The 6517-nt window shown below is 48.7% G+C and overlaps 1 long non-coding RNA gene across 3 annotated transcripts; it reads left to right on the forward strand.

Annotated features, from left to right (window-relative positions):
• The first annotated feature begins 242 nt into the window (after nt 1–242).
• Nucleotides 243–6308, forward strand: LOC135451660 (uncharacterized). 3 transcript variants are annotated; one of them, XR_010441394.1, is made up of 4 exons: nt 249–315; nt 1835–1955; nt 3645–3741; nt 5499–6308. It is a non-coding gene; the product is annotated as an uncharacterized LOC135451660 (long non-coding RNA). The 3 variants fall into 3 exon arrangements; XR_010441393.1 differs by lacking the exons at nt 3645–3741; nt 5499–6308 and adding an exon at nt 3787–4072 and having other exon boundaries at nt 243–315; XR_010441395.1 differs by lacking the exons at nt 3645–3741; nt 5499–6308 and adding an exon at nt 3787–4072 and having other exon boundaries at nt 1835–2035.
• Nucleotides 6309–6517: the final 209 nt, after the last annotated feature.

The following is a 6517-nucleotide window of genomic DNA, read 5'->3' on the forward strand; positions in this document are numbered from 1 at the left end:
TGCTGCTTCAAGGCCAAAATGAAGTAGGGAACAGGAACAAGAAATCTGCTCCCAAAGCATCCAGGTGTAGAGGGATACAATATCAGTAAATAAAGGTAGTGTAGGAAGTAATTGTACCCCCTAAAGAGTTGCAGCTGAGCCAATTATTAAAGATTGGGAGCAGGCCTGATGTTAATAGGCCACAGCTGTAGCCAATAAGAAGAGTGTTATAAAAGAGTGGATTGGTTGGTTGAGGGGAGCTGGAGTTAGTTGGCTGCTGTGAGGACAAGGAAGAGTCAGTGCTTAGAGGAGCTGCTTACAAGAAACATCAAGGAGGTATGAAACTCTACAAATATGGAACACTTGCTATGTACTGACAATAGAACTCTTGCAATATTATGACAAAATCCGGATCTGGAAAATCCCTCCATGGCCTGAAGCTTAAGGAGCCCAACTCAGCTCCAGGTGAAAAGAGGCATTCATTAAATTGGGCAGGCACATGGTGCTTGCTCAGAGCTTTTCTCTTCCCTGCCATTCATTAAAATAGATGTTGATAACATCCTTCTCTCTTCTGTCCTTGGCTGTAATATTCTGTGTTTAGGGTGGAAATACTTGCCATCATTCACATTTTGGCTTGATGTAGATATCTGACTGACCTTTAGCAGCCTGTGATATATAGAAAAGCTGATTACATGTTCCTTGATTTCATAGGAGGGATCAATATAAACAAGATTAGCAAAAAAGTAGAGTTTCATTCATTTTAAACACTGATAATGGTTTCTTTGAGAAACTCAGACCTCCAGTGCTCAGAACAAGGATTTGAAAGCTGGCAGGGAGTCACAAACGTGGCTTCTGACACTGCTGGAAAACTTCTGCCCAGACTTGTCCAATCCATAACCTCTGAGGATCTTCCTGCACATGGGCTGGACAGAAGGAGCTGAGACCCCTGAAAGCCCCAGAGAGGCAGGATCTGCTCTTGCAGCCCTGGCTGGAAGTTGTTTTAAGCCTCTCCGTGGCACTGCGTTCCTTGCAATGTTCTTCCTATGCCTGGTTTCCAGCAGCAGTGCTTCCCATGAAAACTCAGGTCTGGGGGGTAGAAGGCTCCTTGCCAAGCTCTGGAGGAAGTGCCAGCCCAGCTGAAGGGCTGGGGAGCAAAGGAGGAATGTCTCTGAGAGGCTGGGTTTGTCCTCCACCTCTGGATCCCATGGGTCTGCTTGGACTGGGGATTCCAAGCCTGGGGCAGGGATTTGCATCTGAGTTTGTCACGCAATTGTCCCCATCTGAACCAGTCCAGTGCTGTGTCTGAGCACACAGGTCCAGCTCAGCCTTCCTGCTGCAGGTAGGACCGGGAGAGAGGCTGCTTTCCCTCTGGGAATGCTCTGCCAGCTGGCAGTGCAATTGTTTGCTGTCTCCTGCAGGCTGATGCAGCCTGAGGGATCACACGCTGCATTATGAACACATCCCAGTTCATCTCCTGCAGGAAACCCACTCCCCCAGGTCCCCTCCTGAGGCAGATTGAAATGAGACTTCCTTCCCAGCCTGAGGAGGCTGAGCCAAAGCAGCTCCAGGAGAAGGGCCCAGCCAGGCTGTGATGCTGCAAGGGCCTCTTGATGCTGCTGGAATCAGCGGCAGCCCCCTCTGTGAGGATAAAAATGCTGCTCCAGCCCCTTCTGCGTGCCTACAGCCACAGAGGAGAGGGCAGGGCAGGAATCTGCAGCAGGGATGATTATCCTTCTGCTGGGGAGAGCAGCTGTGCTCCCACCACCAGCTACGCTTGCTCCTGCTTCCACAGAAAAACAATTCCCCATTGGGTTGGTTTCCCTGGAATATTAATGTATTTGTTCTGTGTCCCCAGGATTCCAGAGTTTGTGGATGCACCTGCAAACACCTGAGGGGCTGCTCTGACTTGCTGGTGGTTCATGGATGGCTCCAGGGCTGAGCTCAGTCCTCCTCCATCCCTGACAATGGCTGAGGAGGTAAATCCATGGAGTGGGAGCCTCTCCTTGCTCCTGCTTCTTCCCACCAGCTGCTGTGAGGAGTGGAGAGCAGAAAACTGGTCAGTAAAACGGTATTTTACAGCCAGAAGTGAATCCTCAGAAAACCCTTTCCTTAGGAGTCAGGGAATGTCACCACCACAGGTCTGGTCCTCTCCTTATCCACCCTATCCAGGTGTCCTGGGCTGGGAGCAAGCACACAGAGCTTTCACAGCTGATTTGAATAGATTTGATCCCTGATTTGGACACATCTGATATGCCTCAAAAGAGCATTTCCAAGCAGCTATTCACAAATGCAATCTCTGCTCCTGATGCACAAATCTCTCATGCTTATTAAGGAAGCGCTTTTATTCCTAACAGGTAGAAAACAAAAGCAGAGAAATGAGGCATTTGGAGATGTTTTCCCTGAAAGAGCTTTTAATCCAGATGGGAGAGAAATGCATCCTGCTTTGAAAATAAGGGGAAACACATTAAAGACTTGAACAAACTGTTTTGATTTAATGCTAATTAGTAAAAGGCATGAAGGAAAACATTGACTTGGAGTCAGAACTAACTGATTTCTAAGTCTGGTATCACTCTCAATTTCTGTTTGTCTCATGCTGGTTATTACAGCAGGAAGAAGACCCACTCAGATCTAGAATTGTTGTATTTTCAGATATAGAATAGTTATATTTTCAGATAAAAAATAGTTATATTTTCAGGCTGTCCCTAGTAATGGAGAGATTTATTATCCCTGGTAGGAGCCTTTGCCAGGTGGAGCAGCCTCTCTCAGCTGGGATTGACGATTTTCCCCTTTAGTTCTCCCATTTCTCCGAGGTCTCCATGCCACTGCACCCCTCTCTTTGCATTTTCCCCCCAGAAGTGTAAGGAAAGCTCCAGCCTGGTTCCAGGCTGCAGAATGAGAGCAGGATGGGAGCTGGGAGTGACAAACTGCAAAGGAATTTCTGGTGAGAGTAAGAGGATCATCTTTCATCTAATAAAGATTAAAAGGTGCTGATCTGGCCCCAAAACAGCAGAGTGCTCTTCCCAGAGCAGCTCCTCCTTCACATTTGATTGTCAAGCACACTGGAGGAGGCAGCAGGTCAGGGCTCTGTGACCTGAGGGGACTCTGAGGAGCATGGCAGAGGGCAGGGAGGTGCTGGCACTCCCAAATCCAGAGGGAATGCCCAGCTTGTGCAGTTATTTCTGGGAAAAGAGGTGCCACAAACCCTGGCAGCACCACATGGCGCTCTGCTATCCCATCATGTCTTGGAAAATCTCCAGAGCTTCAGAGAAATGTGGAATCACAGAATGCTTTGGGTTGCAAGGTTAAAGATGAATCAGTCCCACCCCCTGCCATGGGCAGGGACATCTTCCACTGTCCCAGGTTGCTCCAAACCCTGACCAACCTGGCCTTGGACACTACCAGGATCCAGGAGCAGCCACAGCTTTTCTGGGCACCCTGTGCCAGGGCCTCCCTACCCTCCCAAGAAGGATTTTTTCCCAGTATCCCACCTAACCCTGCTCTCCTTCAGTTTGAAGCCATTCCCTCTTATCCTATCGCTACAATACCTGATGGAAATTTTAAAATTCTGCAATTCTGACCCAAGCCTGGTCCCTCGGGTTGATGGAGCAGCTCCAGCTCTGCCTGCCCAGCACAGGGATCTTTAGCTTGGTTTGTCCCCCCTCTAGGGACACAGCATTCAGATCTCCCTGTGAATCCTTCCCTGTCACTCACCTGGAAAGTCTGGCATCATCCTCATGGCATCCCTGGCTGGTTCCATCCTCTGTGAGTGTAACTAAACTTGCCAAATCCTCTCTGCTCCTGCTTTAGGGCCTGCACATGCTGTTTTGCCTGGAGGTACAGAGCACAGGATCAGCTGAAATCAGTGTTTGGAGGCAGTGCTGGACTCTTTCCATGAAAGCTCCTTGTTGCCATGAAACCCCACATTTTGGGTTGTTAGGAGTGCAAATATGGGAGTAGACTCCTATTTCATATCCCATACTTCAGCTGGAATGATTTTCTATCATTTCAATTAAATCCATTAAAAGAAAATCCATGCCAGTTGTATTTCATTACAAAACATCACCAATGAGAGTAGAAGGATACAGGAAATCAAAATCTACCATTCTCTCCTCAGGAATGACAAATCCAACAAATGGCAGGGGCAGGCTGGATGATCCTTAAGGTCCCTTCCAACATAAGCCATCTGAGGATTTTATGAAGTTTATCAATAACTTAGGGCAGATTGTGCAGACTCCTGGAAGTCCCAGGTTTTTGGGGTTTTTTTTGGGAATATTCATGCCAAGCACCCCAAAAGTTATTTGTAGAATTTTAAAAATGTATAAAATATCAGGATTGTCCACTGAGGATGGCAGAGTGTTTAGTGAGGGAGTTCATAATCTCCTTGCACCCCCATTTTGGTCTCTCACCTGGGTTCCTTAGACAATCACCTCCTTCAGCCCACTGCCAACATCATCTTCCTCTCCCCTGAAGGACCCTCAAGGTCCCACCTCTCCCCAGTTTCAAGGAGGCTTGCTCAGTTTTTTGCTAAATCTGAACATTCCCAAGCCTTGTTCCCATTATTTGCTGCAGATTCTGGCCCAGATCCCGGAACTAGTCATTTTTTTCCTGCAGTGCTCTGTGGACAAGGGTTGGTGGAGTTATCCCTTCAATCCTGACCCAGTTTTGAAGGATCAGGGGTTGGGAATGAGGCAGAGCTGGAAATTACCCCAGTTTTGAGCTGGTCTGGGGTGTTCTGCAGCAGAAGAGGACCTGGGGTGGTGGTTCCAGCTGCCCATGGAGATGGATGGGGTCATTTGGAGGAGCATCCACCTCAGGGCTGCTGGAAGTCACCTGATGGGACCTTGTGATGTCTCTGTGTTATCTTCCAATCCTGTGTGTCCATCCTAGATAGATTCAGATACCTCCAACAGCACTGGGACACCTGGTTTAGGGTGGGATGTCATGGAATGGTTTGGGCTGGGAGGGACCTTAAAGGCCAACTCACTCCAACCCCTGCCATGGGCAAGGACACCTTCCACTAGAGGATTTGGAAGGTCAGAGGAGTTCTTCCATGTGCTATTTCCACACATGGAAAGACATGGAAAACTGAATATCCAGAGATATTCACAGCAGGCTTTAACTGGAAGAGCTCCTGTCTCACCTCCTGAGGCATTGCTGGAGAACTTTTCCTCCAGGCTGCCCTTTCCTTGCCCACCTTCCTGAAAGAATTCTGGCTCCACACACTCCTGAGTCATTGCAATCCAGGTAGAGCCATTTCCCAGGATGAGATGGGGAGGAGGGATGGGCTGGGTGCTGCAGTGTTTGTGCCATGGCTTGGAGCCAAAGGCAATTAGCAGCCAACATGAATCTCTGCTGCTGGCCACTCAGCCATGTGCAAATGGCACTTCTTGTCCTGTGGGTTAAGGAATGGCAGTTTAGGCTGTCAAGCTGTGCTCAAGTTTGCTGATTGAAGGGGTTTGGGGCCGTGCTATTACAAAAACGATGTTTGGAAAAAGTGCTCTTAATCCCTGTTTTATGAGGCACGGGCTGGAGAGAGGCGAGGCCGTTTCTTCCTGGAGAAGTAGCAGAATCAGCAGCCAGCGACAGGAACGCATTTGTCCCCTCCAGACTGAGCAAAGTCAAAGTGGAAACTACAAACAAAGGTGTTTATGAACTTCTGAGGGCTCCTGTGAGTGATCTTGGGCTTCCACCAGGGCTGGAATAGCAGCTCAGTGAGGGTTTGTTTTCCCTCCTGCTGCAGCCCCATTTCCTTCCCTCTCGGTCTTCCTTTCTCCCCCTTTTTAAGCCAGGGATGTGGTTTTGTGCTGTCATTTGTCCAAGGTTGCTGGCTGTTGGAGACACCATGTCCTGTGGTGAGGGGCAGAGAAGGGGCCAAGGATCAAATATATCTGTACCCCCAAAACTGTGTGCATGAACCTGCCTTTAATTGTGGTGGGGGGAAGTTTTCTGCTGGGCCTTTTGCTTGTTTAAGGGACTCTGGCCCATATCTCACTCCTAAAGTGTTCCTAAACCACTCACACTCCACGTGACCCCTGGGCCTCAGCGCTGTGGGATGAGGGATTGGGCTGGACCCATTAAATTAACCCTGGGCAGGGCTCCAGCTACAGGAGATTTTCTTTGGCTCTCAGAAGAAGCTGCACTTGTGCTCTTTGTGCTTACAAAGGACTCTGTGCATGATTATGAGGTCTTCATCCCCTCCTTCTGCTCTCTGCAGGCCTTGGACCTGTTGCTTTCTGCTTTTGGGTCTTTTGTTCTCCAGGCCCAGCATCCATCCACCCAAACTCCTGTAACTCTCTGGATTTCACAGAAATAAAACTTATGGGATGTGCCTTTCTCATCTCTGCCAGTTTTAACCTCAGCTGCTGGAAGAAAAGAATTTCCAAAATACCAAACCTCCTAAAACACTCAGGTAGAAGAGAGAAAGAGATGCTTTAGTAATATCCCCATGGAGAGGGGGAAGTCAAGTTTGCAGGTCATTCACCCCTCGTCTCCTCCACCTAAAGCAATGCCCATCATTCAGGCATGGCTGAGAGGCACC

Source organism: Zonotrichia leucophrys, chromosome 9 (genome assembly GCF_028769735.1).
Source record: "Zonotrichia leucophrys gambelii isolate GWCS_2022_RI chromosome 9, RI_Zleu_2.0, whole genome shotgun sequence".
Classification (NCBI taxonomy): domain Eukaryota; kingdom Metazoa; phylum Chordata; class Aves; order Passeriformes; family Passerellidae; genus Zonotrichia; species Zonotrichia leucophrys.